This window comes from Aythya ferina (assembly GCF_964211825.1).
Source record: "Aythya ferina genome assembly, chromosome: Z".
Classification (NCBI taxonomy): domain Eukaryota; kingdom Metazoa; phylum Chordata; class Aves; order Anseriformes; family Anatidae; genus Aythya; species Aythya ferina.
In genome coordinates, this window is record NC_140299.1 from 20814337 (window position 1) to 20828991 (window position 14655).

The 14655-nt window shown below is 44.5% G+C and overlaps 1 protein-coding gene across 2 annotated transcripts in view; it reads right to left on the minus strand.

The window, feature by feature from the left end:
• Positions 1-14404, minus strand: part of ELOVL7 (ELOVL fatty acid elongase 7) — a 32752-nt gene extending 18348 nt beyond the window's left edge. Inside the window, exon 1 of one of the 2 annotated variants that reach the window (XM_084504387.1) lies at positions 14308-14404. The gene's annotated coding sequence lies outside the window, so the exon portion shown is untranslated. Of the gene's footprint in view, positions 1-9890; positions 10102-14307 lie in introns of those variants that run through there. The other variant, XM_084504388.1, reaches the window with a different exon arrangement.
• Positions 14405-14655: the final 251 nt, after the last annotated feature.

The window sequence follows — 14655 nt, forward strand, 5'->3', positions numbered from 1 at the left end:
GAAAGATATTTGCCATTCTTTCTGCTTATTTATTCCCCCTACGTAGTTTTTAAATATTAAAACATATTGAGATTTGATTTTAAACAGTAATTTTACAAGCAATGCTTGACACTGATGGCTACTAAACAAATGCAGCAAGCAGAAGAGCTTGACAGAACCAAGCAAAATGAAATAATACCACTGGGAATCTAACATCAGCTTTGTCACTCCATAAACCATCTTCTTAATTAATTTAATTAATTAATATTAAGGCAAGACTTTCTCTTCACAGAGAAAAACTTGCTATTAGAAAGACAGAGATACTACTTAGAATCACAGAATGGTTTGGGTTGGAAGGGACCTTAAAGACAAACCAGTTCCAGCCCCCTGACATAGGCAGGGACACCTCCCACCAGACCAGGCTGCCCCATCCAGCCTGGCCTTGAGCACCTCCAGGGATGGGGCATCCACAGTTTCTGTGAGCAACCTGTGCCAGGGCCTCACCACCCTCTGAGTGAAGAATTTCCTCCTTATATCTAATCTAAACCTATCCTCTTCTAGTTTAAAGCCCCTTGTCCTACAGGCTCTGGTAAAAAGGGCCCTAGTTTTACAGGGACCTCTTAGCAAAAGACATGAAAATCTGATAAAGTACAATCTTCAGTGGGGTAATTTTCACCCAAGTCAGATGTCAGAAACAAAGTTTCTGGAGTGTTACCCCCTTGACACATCCAGCAGGTAATGATGGCAGGACCCCCGTCCTACAGACCCTGCAGGAAGATGGAAAGAACACTGACCCGCGCTGGTCTGATTTCAAAATGATAGCACAAGAAGTGACAGTAACACTGGGTGACACATTCAGGCATAATTATGAAACACTAATGCTTCAGAATCATTTAATATACCATTGTTAATTTTGCTTTTGAAGTTCACAGGGTAATTAAACCAGAACATTTCACAGATCATATCTTTGGCTTTACCTGGGAAATATCAGCTCTGCCCTTCCTATTTCCCAAGGTTGTGTTGTTACATAATTGCAGTTATTTTAACTGCTTTACTCCCTTATGCCAGGCTGCAAACAAGTACAAAATGCCTATTACATCAGATTGGTTACTCACCTATATTCTGCCACAAAGTTGTATATCACCTGATGTTACAGATTTTCCTGAGAAAAGTTTGTGACCTTCCTGATTCTTTATGCCTTTTCTCAACTAAAGAGGGCATTTTGGGGAAGTTTCATCTCCCAGGTAGGCTGGTAACATCCTGCTTAGCATTAAGCGGCCTTTTTGTTGTCATTAATATTGCTTGTAAGCACTGTTCCTGTCAGACGGCAGTGCTCAAGTGAGTTACAACTCTGTTTAACAGAGGGATTTAAGGAAATTTCCAGGTTTTTGGAGATGTATTAGTTAAATGTTACCTTGATTAAATTTCAAGCTTTGTCTCTGAAGCCAGCCCATTCTAAAATAAAAATTACTCCTTAGTGTGCATCAACCACCTCCAGTAGACATTGGTGAGGGAAAAGCATATTTCCAAATACATGTAAATCCCTTTGGAAATAATGTGGACATCTTAAAAATAGATGAAAGAGGTTTAGAAACTGCATTAGAATATCTGCTTGTAAATTCCCACACCGGCCATATTCAGTAAAAGAATACTTAACCTGTATTGTCACCCTTATTGAATTCGTTGTATGGCACCTCTTTATTTAATGCTTTCCTTTTTAAACTAGCATCAAAACTACAATTTACCTACACAAGTAAAGTAGTCTGTAGGCAGCAGAACTAGTGAAAACAGTTCATTTCAACCACATTACATACTGGTGTTTTTTTGTTTTTTTCTTCCTGTCAGCCTACTGGATTTCCCATTCTGATGCTGGGTAAAATAAAAACCAGTTTGTATTTCCTTCCATGCCCACACGCAATGTGTTAAAAGAATGGATACTGCAGGCTTCATGCAAGGCTGATTGCTAATGGGCACAGAAAAGCTTCTCCCTATGGGAACTGTGTCAGGTTCTTCACTGGGAATGATTACAGCCCCATTTTGTGCCTGCTCCCAGCTGATATCAAACAGGAATCCTCCTGGTCCACATACACTGATCCAGTGACCAGTGACTGCTGAATAGGGAACCCCCAGTGTGCAGTCCCATGGCAGCCCTACTGATGGTCCTGGTCCCCAGGCAGCTGCAGGATAAGCCACAGCAGCTCACTGACCCAAATGAAATCACAATCTTGGGGAAAAAGTTCCTTTTTCGGTCAGCACAGTGGCTCAGAGGGAGCTCATGCAAAGGAAGCAGCAAGGCACCTGAGCTGGGAGCTGCAGGAAGGTGGAAAGGTGGGAGCTGCAGCCCTGTCACAGACATTTAAGCTGATGATGAAATCACCGGATCATCATGTCTGGTCCTGCCTGCAAAACCATAGACAATCATGTGCCAGATCGTTAGTTAAGATGTGCACGCACCGCACCTCAGCAAGCCGTCACTCTGTCCATCACATGCACAAGGAGTACTTCACAACACACGAACTGAAGCAACAAGAACGACTTTGTGCTACACCATGGCAGCAAAGGATTGGGCATCACAGATATGTTAAATTACCTGGTGATGCAACTGAAAGCAATCCTAGGAACTAATCCTAGGCCCTCTAGGACCAAACAGTCCATGCAAATGTAGCCTGGGAGGAAGTTTCCTTACGAGTCTGAACTCAGTTATCAATTTAACTCAAGTATGAGAAAGGCACTGGGCTGGATCCTGAAAGGATTTCCAGTTTCACTTGTGAAACAACCACCATAAACCACACACCAGTATATCTACCTCAGTTTTTAATCCTCACATTCCCACCATTTCAGAGAAAGGCAAAAACATAAACTGAGTCAAAGCTGCTAGAATTTTAACTAGTTATTGGTGGTCCCCTGGCTTTACCAAAATCCTTTGAGCACTGGTATGTCAGCCACTCTGCCTTCAGCTAGCCTCATCTGCCTACCTGCATGCTGCTGAGAGGCTCCTGCACCTGGATTACTGCAGGAGCTCTTTTTGTTGGTCTGCCAGTATATGACTTGCACTTGGCTCCCTTGGATTTCATGCCAGCAGGGTGACAGCAGCTCACAAAGTCACCTAATCCCGCCTGCACAGTGAGCGCCATGACACGCATCCCATGACAACTTTCACCTAGAAGTCAAAATAAGGTTTGCCTGTGACGTAATATTTGTATTAATGCAACCGCTTTTGCATTAGATAATGACACACCATTACCCTTATCAAAAACCTCTGGCAAATTATTCATTTAGTATTTGGGCCATATCCGACTCAGGTTAATCTCCTGCTTATGCAAAGGACTTAATAGCTCCTCCTTTTTCCTCCTTGCTAATTACTACAGAAAGTTTTCTGGTTGTATGTTTTAATTTTTATTTGAAGATCAGCTAGGCTTAGTGTCACATTAAACAGGCTTTCACAAAGCGAGAACCAGGGGACAAGGCAGCGGTAAGGCAATCTGTTATGTTTAGATGGGCAGCACAGGCACATGCGCCCTGTGCAACCCCTTAATTCCTCTACAAGTCGGTGTCTTCATAACCCACAGCTTTTACCCCTTCTGGGCTTCTTTGTTCTGGAGTAGGGATAATTCTGACAGATACATGAAAGTATTTGTAACTGTGGTATTTCTAAAGCATGTACACATTGTTAGTAACCAAGCAAACTACAATATAGATCAGCACAGTTTGAGGGCTAAGAAGTGATATTTAAGCTGCAGTGCGTTTTTGTTTGTTTTTAGCCTGTATAAGAAATACTTTACTTTCAATAAACAATTTATAGATGAGTTCTATAAAGGTAGTGGGAGTGGAAGTGCTACCTAAATCCCAAGAATGAAAATGGTGTCTCATGACATCAAAAGTTCACATTTTAGAAGACTAAGAATGAAAGGACTTTGTGGATGCATCCACAAAACAGGGTTAATGGCATTTAATTTTCTCTCATTGTGATGATGAAAATCTCTTGTTTTGAGTATACACCACAATTATTTGATTGCTTTGATAAGAACCTTTTCAGCTTTCTACCAGACACCCATTCTTAGGGCAAAGCATTCAGAACGTAGGTAGAAGCATCCTCATAACAGTCCTCAATACCTTATTAACGTACCCTGGGAATGGGCAGGCCATAAGCAAAACAGACTCAGCTAATGTTGCCACATTTATGTTCAGTCTAAAGATCTCCCTACTTCTCCTGTGTTATACCATTGCACAAAGTCTGCATCAGTCTTAAACCTCCATGTAGGATGGTTTAGAATTTGGTCCTGTTATGAGCAACATTGCCTGTACCTACCTTAAAGTTACTTGTGAAAATATGAAGAGAGATAAGAGTGAGACCATCCCCTTCCTTCAGCTGCAAGCTGAGCCACTGGGTTGGCTCCATCACATCTTCTATCCTCATTAAGAGTTAACAGGTGAATTGCATGAGAATATTCTGTGTCCAATTAATTACAATATAAGCAGTTTGCTACCAAGAACGGGTAGAAAACTTAGTTTATGTTCACCCATTATTTCACAGAACCATGACAGACATGTATATTGTCATTAAGTAGTCATTGTGGGGAGGACTCCACCAAAGCTGATCAAATAGAGGCAAGCGATGTAGTACTAGAGTTCATCTTGCAGAGCAGACTCCTTAAAACATCTGAGAATGAGATTTGTTACACAGGTAACATATTGTGAATCTAGCTAATACCAATGGAAAATAAAAGCAGACAAGCCTTGTTTCCATTGACATTTTGTAACCAAATAATCAATGGCAATGTACCTGTAGCTATTCAACAATGCAGAAATTGAAAATCAATAGAGAAGAAAAACAGACTATAAATTTCCATCCATGGTAGGCAAAGATGGGGACGCTGTACTGTCTTTTGTAATATGAAAATACAGCAGAAAGGAGATTCATGGGAAGAGGAGACAAATATATATGTGTATATATATATAGTTACCTTAAAATATATATATAGTTACCTTAAAAACATAGTACTTAAGAAAGAAGCAAGCAAATAAAGTGAAAAATGTTCATCAATACTGAATGAAGAAGTATTTTTCTACAATCATATCTTGCCTATAGTACACACTCAGCTCAGTTACTGTCACCTCAGATGACATGATGCAGAGTCACTGCCGATTTATGGAACTTCTATTGCACCGCCTGCAATCTTGCTGGGTTCAGAATATTAGTAAGCAGCAACACTGATAACACCGGTGTGGAATTGCAACACATTATTTTGTTCACCCTTTAATGCAGCAATTCTCAGAAGCTGAGTTGCTCCCACACCACTCTTTCATGCTGACATGGGCTAATTTCCTTTACCATTGTTTCCCACTGCCTTGCACTTGCTCAACTTACCCACCCTCGAGTCCTAAGCTGATATCCTCGGCAGGAAAATAATGCATTCCTTCTGCTCCAATGTTGCTTGCACTGCACTAGGCAGGCATAAATTTTAAAGGCGTATGACCTAGAACTGACACCCTCCCTATCCACCCACCCTTGGAAAAAAAAAAAAAAAACCTACTATGCAGCATAGCGGACACGCTGTTGCACACTGTAAACATCAGCAACTGCATCCTCCCTAGCAGGCTCTTCCAAAAGAAAGCTGGGACCAGCTGTGTCCACAACCTTCTGCTGCGATGCACGCAGCACAGCCGCCAGCCCTGGGAAGCATGACACAGGCTGCTGAGCACTGAGAGGAGATGGCAGGGATTTTAGGGCCATTTTTGGAGGAGCCACTTTAAAGGAAATCTGTGCTCAGCATTGTTTTTAAACTAAAGTATCGGAACACGGAAGTCTGCTGTCATTGTCATTAAAAAAGAGCTGCTGCTCACAAGTTCATTCTTGGCACATCAGCTGATGTTGTGAATGTACTTTCTGGAGTGCTCCAGGAAGTTACTGTATGGCCACATCCTAAATCTTTCCAGTGCAGTGGTGATGATTTACAGAGATGCAGTCCCAAATCATCAAGGGATGTGCAATGAGATATAAAGGCCTTCTCTTTTGTTCATTTGTTTTTTAAATCAACATTCTTCAGCATGATGAAAGGTTTAGTTAATCAGCACAAAACATAATCAGAAGTATTAGTGTCAGGCAACCCATGAAGCCACATTATGCTGTTGCTTGGAGATTCAGGCCTCTCAGTCAGAATAACCAAGCAAAGCAGTAAGAACATGAACAGACTTCTAGTTTCTCCTAGCAGCCCTGTTTTTCATCTACACCCCAAAGATCTCCACTTGAAAAAAAAAAAAAAAGTAAAGAATTGGTTTACACTTGATCAGAGTTCACGCAGGAGTGCAATACAGCTTTAGAAATTGATTTGATGTGGAAATGCCTTACAAAAAAGCCAGACGTTTCCCAGCCAGCACTTGCTGTATTCTGTCCTCAAGGGAGGAATCACAGAGGGGTGGAGAACAGAAGGCAAAGGGATGCCCAAACGTCAGGGACAGCTGGAGGAAGTGACCCTGCAGACTCACCCTATAGTCAAGAAAGACGCTGTCGAGATAGTACAGTGCTTATTATACTTTTAGTCCAAGGGTGAAAAGACGGAAACAAGTATTTTTATAAACTCCCACTTGATACCGTTTGAAATCTGAATAAGCTTCTGGGTTCCACCCAGGCAGTCTTGGATGCTGCTTGCAGTACGGCTTGGTCAATAGCTTTCCACAGCACCTTTCCCTTTTGAGGTGACTGCACCCCTTACAATGTTATCCAGTTTCCCAGAGCTTGGACACGGGACATGCGTAAAAGAAAGGGAGCACCTTCGTTTTGGCTTGGCATTAAGAGCAATTCTAGAAAAACTTCTACACTTGCTGTGCAGGTAACTTTCAAAGGACTACAGATGTGCTGGGCATCCAAAGGGTTCCTGTGAAAGAGCTGTTGGTCAGGACTCAATTAGAAGTATGGAGCGGAGGCATTCACAGCTGCCTACTAGTATTACAGAGAGGAAACATCCAGTCCAGATGAATCAGAGAAGTGGACAGCCTATGGAGAAAAAAGGAAAAGGGCAAAGCAACGCTGTGTGGGACAGTAGCCAGAAGACAACCTACCCTCAAAAGTTTACATGGAAACAAGTCTCTCCATCAGCTAAAAATATTAACTGGCTTCTTAGCAAAGGGAATCTTAAAACATTTTTAGAAATCAGATATTTTGAATAAAATTCAGGTTCAAATGGATATGAGCTTTTTTGTTCTACTTCCAAGCAAAAAATATGCAGTAGTGTGCACAACACCAAATGTCAAGTAGAGGCTGATATTATGGGCAAAACATGTTAATGACATGACAGAGTTGTGACGGGTGACTTTTGCCCCAGATCTAGTTACTTAGATCTTACTTGCTGTGCTAATAGGAACTTTAAAGTCTTCAGTATATTGCACTTTCAGGAAGAGTGTATGAAACAGCATTGTTAGGCTGGAGTGTCTTCAAATTAGTTTAACACTGATTAATAACTTCACAAAAGAACAGAATGAAACACCACATTACCGGACAGGTTTATCACAGGTGTGCTGTAATGCACAATTCCACCTGGGAGAGATACTGAATATTTTCCACCTTCTATCAGCATTTTCCACTACCACAGCAGAATGCAGTTTTTATCATCTTCCCAAACACTCAGAGACCACCCAGGACCATGACACATGGCTAGAGTTTAAAATAGATCAGCTCAGCTAGACGGTGGGTAGGGATGAACCAGGCCATATCAACCACACTTATTTTTCCCCTGTTTCTGATCCTGAAAGATTGCCAAATACAAATAGCTCAAGAAAAAAAAATTTTAAAAAGTCCATCAACAAAGTGCATTAGGCAGTGGACGTGCCACATTAGAATAACGCAGGAGACAATAATACTTTCAGTGCAGAAGCTTGGCAAGAAGCAGAGTACTCAGACTAATACTGACGTTCCTGTAAAACAACAGCACATGAGAAACACTCAGCATGCAACAGCAGGAAAGGAGAGGAAAGCTGGAACGTCTCCAGTAGAAAGAATGAGCTTATATCTACACATTTCTGTTACCAAAAAAAGTCTGAAATGGCATTTTTCAGGTAGAGGTTTCAGTGTTCTGTGGAGGAGGTCAGCGTGTTTGGTTTATTCTCTGTGCAAAGCAGACGGCAGGTCACTAGAGAAAAAGCAGCACTTTTTTCACTTGTTGGCACAGCAAAGCTGTGAACAAAACTGAAGTGTTGGTGCCAGCTCAGTATTCCAGTTACCATGCAAAACTACCAGGCCACACACCACTGCCTGAACCTAGAGCAACACCACAACCCTCGTCACTCAAGCAGGTTTCTAAAGACAGTGGTTTGTCTCTTCTACCTCACCTCCAGATGATTTCACTGTTAACACTCAAACCAAGGAATTTGCTTTCACCCATGCTCACTGTGCTCCACACACACGATGCAGCTGCAGGTTCATCCAGCTGACTGGGTCCACACAGTGAGATGCCTTCCCTCTGATGGGTGGAGGACCAGACCTCTTCCCACAGCTGTTTTCTCAACAGATGAGCCAAGGTCACACAACTTCACCATCTGTAAAAGCAGCTCCCTTTCTTACCACAAGCCTGTTTTGGTTCAGTTAAGCTTTGTCTGATGCTCCAACACCTTGGGTGACATGAAAGTACACTCCTCAAGGACACAAATGAAGTGTCTACAGAACACCAAACTGCACAATCCCCACAGGTCCAGAGGCAGTTTTCCATTCAATAACTTTAAAGGTAGGTCAAATGGAGCACCTAAGCTGTTTAGTTTTAAAATACAGTAGCAGCTTCCTTTCAATGAATTGGGAAGAACTCCAGATCAACTCAGAACTCCCTCAGGCCAATGGACTGATTAGATTTTGGGGAGCAGTTTCAGGATAACATGAAACTCGGATGGGGAACTTCTTACTCCATGACATTTCAGGCATTCATGAAAGGAGTTGTTGAAGGGAGGCAAGGAGACCTTTAACAGCTTATAACTTCTGCACTCCCTCCTCTCAGCTTTCTCCCTCCTCCAAAATATAGCAGTTGTGCTTTTGGTTAGAACTTAAAATGAGAGGACTTCTTGACCACTAGAGCTATGCGTAAAACGATTTACAGCCATTCTTTACAGTTTTATTACTTCTTCATGGAAAAACAAACTCAGCCTCCTGTAACAACTCAGCTTATTGCAGAACAAAAGGTGCTACAGAAACGAAGTTGTTGGCACCACAGTAGTAATACAAGAGGCAGAGGGAATTAGCATCTATAATAAAGTCCCATGAAACATGGCTCAAAAACAGTTTTGTGAAAGGTTTAATTTCAAAGTTGGTGATCAACACCTCACTTACTACATCACTCTTTTGGCTTTTGTACATAGTCTTTCATACATCTTGTCATGAGTGATAAGGGTGGACAGGGCACTTCCTAAATGCATTACTGTAATTTAATTAAAAGCTTGTCAGGCCCATTCTGTACAGTTAGAAGTCTCAAAAATGAGCCTTTTATTTCAGTACAGAAAGACAAGCCACAGAACTCTGAGTACAAAAGCGATTAAAGAATGTAATTCAATCCAGATATTTCCAACTGTACATCCAAGCAAATAAAAAAGGGATTGTCATGGATGACGTAAATGTAAACACTGTGAAATACACTATTCTATTGCAATGTATCTGGACGTAAGTAATTTTCACCTTTACAGGAGAAGGCAACATTATGAGCTACTACTGCTTTGAACAGACAATAGACATTTCTATGTAGTCCATCCCTATCTATTCATAACACCACAGGGCAAACAAATACCACAGTATCTGCTTAACAGAATAAATGAGCGTATCTGACCTACAACTCCGATATTCTTGACACTTCAGCCAATACCTTTTAATTAAAAAGAAAACTAGAAACATTTTACCAAAAGAAAACAAGTGAAAATACTACCTGTTAAGTCCTTACCATAAAAAGACAGACATATGAAAAAAGATTGTATTTCAAAACTTTACTGAGCAGAAACATTTTTCCCCACTCCAAAAGATATTTTCTCCTCCAACAGCAGCAGCGGCTCTAAATCAAGGAGTTTCTTCTTTCTGGTCACCTTGCACTCTGCTCTGGTATACATCACACAACATCAGCTTCAAACACTAGAAACATGTTCCAGGCACTTTACCTTGTAAATGATCAGAAAAAAAAAAAAAAAAACTAATAAAAAAAATCAAATAGTTGTCACCTCAGATAACTTTCCTGAAAGAAAGGGAAGAGTACCAACGTTAAATGGACCCATACTCTAAGAGCATACAGAGAAGCATTGAATCAGGCTTTTGTGACTTTGTTTTAAGCCATTTTGGGATTGATGATACAATGCAAATTATTTCCAAATCAACAGACAGATCTTTGTGTTTCAAACCCCAGCAGAAGTTGTCTCCTCCTTTTGCTGGGCAACAAAAGAATAAAAGGAACAGAGTTATTCTTGGTGAGCTATGTTTTTATCTCAGACATACCCGTAAGTCCAGCGTACAGCCCCTGGGATAGCAGGGGTTTCTTCAGCTTCCACCCAGGAGAAGCCTAGAGAAAGTTACTAACTTTTTTCACTGTACGTAGTATTTGTTTGCATGTGTTTTAAAAGCACACCATGCAGATTTATAACCACATTCACACCCCTTTGGTGAGGTACTGCTTTAAAAAAAAAAAAGATTTTGAATAGAGGCTCCAGGCACCGGGCCCAGTGTGCAAGGCACCGTATCAATATAAAAGATAATCCCGACTACAAAGAATTCACAATACAATTAAACGCCCACAGGGAACACACAGGAATTCAGAAAGCTGCGACAAGAAGCTTCTCTTGAGCACAGCAACTCTGGCTGTTTACAGGGTAAGTTTTCAATTAAAGAGTGGTTTTAATGGGACCAATGTCAGCTTAATCAACTTCTACCCCCATTACTCACTCCTAATCCCACGTCACTCTTTACTCACACTGGAACAACTGTTTTTCTCACTGCGTAATAAAACAGATTGGGAAGCACATCAAGGGCGGGGGGGGGCAAGGCCACAGGAAAAGAAAGAAAAAAGAAAGGTATTTTTAACCTAGAAGAGTTCATCAGAATAGTTCAGCACTGGTCCTCTCCAAGGGTCAAAAGCACTTAGGATAGAAGAACGGATGGTGCAACTGCAGCAGGAGGTGGAGGTGGCATGGTTAGGTGAGGGGAGATAAGAGTCAGCATTCGCTGCTTTTACCATGATGAGTAACACGGCCCTGACACGGTGGAGAGGAGCAATCCGAATACCATTGCTCCTGGCAGATACGATGACTCACTGAGTTTATTTATTGCCACCTGAATTCATCCTCCCTGTGACATCCGTGCTACTCTGTGAGTGGCACCCGGAGCTTACTTTGGGCTGGATAGGCTCTGTGAGTGGTAGTTTACAAGAGATGAGAGTTCTGTGCAAGCTTTGGATTTCAAAGCTAAAAACCTGGTTCCTCTGATTCTCCCACAGTACCAAGATAACAAGGCCCTGTTTACACCTGTGCTGCTCTAAATTCAGTATTCTGTTCACATTATCCAATCTATGAACTGCTTACAGGTCTTCTCTAGTCAACATCTTAAGTAATAAAGAGTTTTCTGTAACCACCATAAACAGAGCGTAAGTAGCAAAAGACACAAGGAAAAAAAAATACACACCGACAAACACACGGTAAGCATTTTACTACATGATTTTAGGGGGGGGGGGGGGGAACCCTGCACTATTCAATGGCCTGAACACTTCAACACTGAAACCAAAGACAGGTAAAGAAAAGAGACATCTGAGTTCCTCTGGTGTCTCTCCTTAGGCTAAACTTTCATATTTAATATCAGCTGAAGTAATCCCTATTACTTCTGAGATTTCACCCAAGTATCAGAAAGATAGAAAAACTCTTAACTGCTACATCATCTGCTACTTCGCAAAACTTCTTGTAAATTGAACATGGCAATTGAACAGGCTCTGCAGGACAAAATTGCACTGCGTGTCTCTTTTTAGCTTTCATTTTCTTGCCTTTTAAAGGAACTACTTAAAAAAAAGTACAATCAAACCTAAAAAATGAATTATTTATTTTGTTAATGTTTTTGTTCAAATATTCCAATATTTTCAAGTAGGAAAATGTTCACTTTTCACCATTTAGGCTGCATTTGCCCTCTGTAGCTGCAGCACTTAGCCCGGGTACCACAGAAAAGCACCTGCAGGGGCTCCATAGCCCTGCACAACCACCCACCTCTGAAATAGTATTTAAAGTAAATTTAAGCAAGCAGAAAGGGATGAGTATTAAATCTCAAAGCAAACCATGACGGTTTTTCTTTTCTTATATACTTTAACTCTTTTTAAGCTATAGGTTCTCTGCAAGTCTCTCAGTGCTGGGCTCCCAAACAGATCAGCTTCCTCCTTAATGTTCAGAACTGCTTTTTGAAGTATAAATTGTAATAGAGAAAAAGGTAACCAAGTATGTCAGGCCTTCAAACTTAAAGTGTTCTTGGGGAATGGGGAAAGAGATGAAAAAGCGCACCTGTGAGTATCACCTGCTGTGAGTTCAGGAGAGAAGAGCAGGACAAAAGCTGCTGCAAGGGACAGGGGTACAAGGGACAGGTAGCAAGACGGAAGGGGCACTTCTCCCTTCACAGCTGCACAGGATTTGGGAAGCAGCTCAGTGCTGCAGACATCCCCTAGCCTGAAACCAATACCAACGCCAAGCTGTGAAATTATCTTTGCAGAATCAGGCTGCACCTCTGAGGACGACGCCAGCCCTTCCATTCATCCCCGCCTGCCACAGGCACTCGCCATACGTGTTTTACAAGAGGTCCTGTCCTCTGTCTGCTCCGGGACAAGCCGGCGGGGAGCTGGCACAGACCCTGCCCTGGCACGGCCGGGATTTGGGGATTTGGCCAGCAGATGGGGAAGGGGAGATGGGGAAGGTGCAGGGCAGGATCCAGCTCCCTTTGCCTGCCCGCCGCTGGGCGTGGGAGTGGCGCAGCAGAAGTACAGGGTAGGAGGAAAAAAAAAAAAAAAAAAGTCAAAAAAAAAAGTTTCCCAGTTTCCTGGTTTGCTGCGGGTGAGAGAAACAAAGCCAGGAAGGGCACGGCACAGTCAGCAAAGACAGCCGAGTCACGTCAGGATAGAGAAACGTACCTGATTAGCTCTTTTGCCGGTATGCAATTAGTTGATAGACATTTTGTGGCATTAGGGAGCCGCATAACGAGTCAAATCCTATTTGTCACGCGTTTTCCTTGACTAACGCCGCGGCACCTTCCCTGGCACATCCCGGGAAGGTGACTATCTCTTCCTGCACCCTAACCTGCCTCCTTCCTCCCGAAAATGAGCCTGTAATGGAAGGGCACCCCGCAACGAGACGCCGCAAAAAGCCCTGCTGTTCCCCGCTCGGGCGGCAGAGGGGCTACCCAGGAGGACTTTAAGCCGGGTTTTCCCACCTCGGGTCTTTCCTTGCACTTTCTCCAAGCCACCAAGCAAGTGCAAGGCGCTCCCGCCCCCCAGGAGCACCTCGCACACGCAAACGAGCGGCGGCCGTGCCCCGGCAGCCAGAAAAACCCACCCGAGCTTCTCCCATAGGGACAGCCGCTCCCGGGTCTGGGGCGCAAAGCGGGGAGGAAGATTCCCGATTTGCCCAAAAAGCCTCATCCGCGGCATGGGGGGTCCGAAACCCGGCCGAAATGCCGCCGACCCCACAGAGCCCAGGAGGCAGCAGCCCCCTGCCCCGCTCCCTCACTGCCCGGAGAGCCCCCTCCGCCGGGGGGAGGCAGCGGGACAGGCGGACAGACAGACAGACGGACAGAGCCGCCCCACTCCCAAGCGGCGGGACGCCGTCCTCCCAGCCCTACATTTTGGGATCCTCCCAAGCACGTGGAGCACACCTCTCCCCCGGGGCTGCTCCTGCGGAGCGGGGGTCCTCAATTCCTCGATGCCCGGCACCGCTCGTGGCTCCGGGGGTTGGGAAAAGGGCACTTTTTGGGGAAAAACAGCCCCGGAGCAGCCTCCTGAGCAAGGCGGAGGCCGTGCCCCTGCCTCACCTCCGGCGCGGCTCCTTCCTCAAGACGGGGCGACGAGCTCGGAGCGGGGGGCACGGCCGGGAAGTTTGGAGGGCTGGGGGCTCGGGGGAGCCTCAGAGGGCGCCGGCACCGCGGAGCGAAGCCGGAGGAGACAGCACAGCGCGGGGAGAGGCTGGGGAGGGAGCCGGGACGGACGGACAGAGGGAAGGAGAGGAGCAAGCAGTGATTTTGGGGCAAGGCGGGTAGGAGCCACCCCGTGTCCCGTCCCACCCTCAGCACAGAGCCGGTGGGACTCCCCCCAAGCCCCTCAAACCTCCCCAAAGCCCCGAGCCCCCCGCACTCACACGGCAGCGGCGCGGCCACACCTGTCCCCGCACCGCCGGACGGGACTGCGGGGCGCCGCCGCGCACGGGCCTCCACAGGGCGCGCGGCGGGGGGCACGCCCACGCCACGCCCAGTGCCACGCCCATGCCACGCCCAGAGCCGTCCCCCCTCGCCCCCGGCAGCCCCCGACTCCTCCCGCTCCGTTCCTGCAGGCAGCGGGATGCCGAAAGAAGAGTAGGAGGTCTGGGGAGACAGGGCAGTTGCCTGCGTTAAACATAACAAAATAATAATAATAATAATAATAATAATAATTAAGCCAAACCGCCCAGCTCCAGCCCAATACCTCAAGCCACATCTTCCTCCCCAAA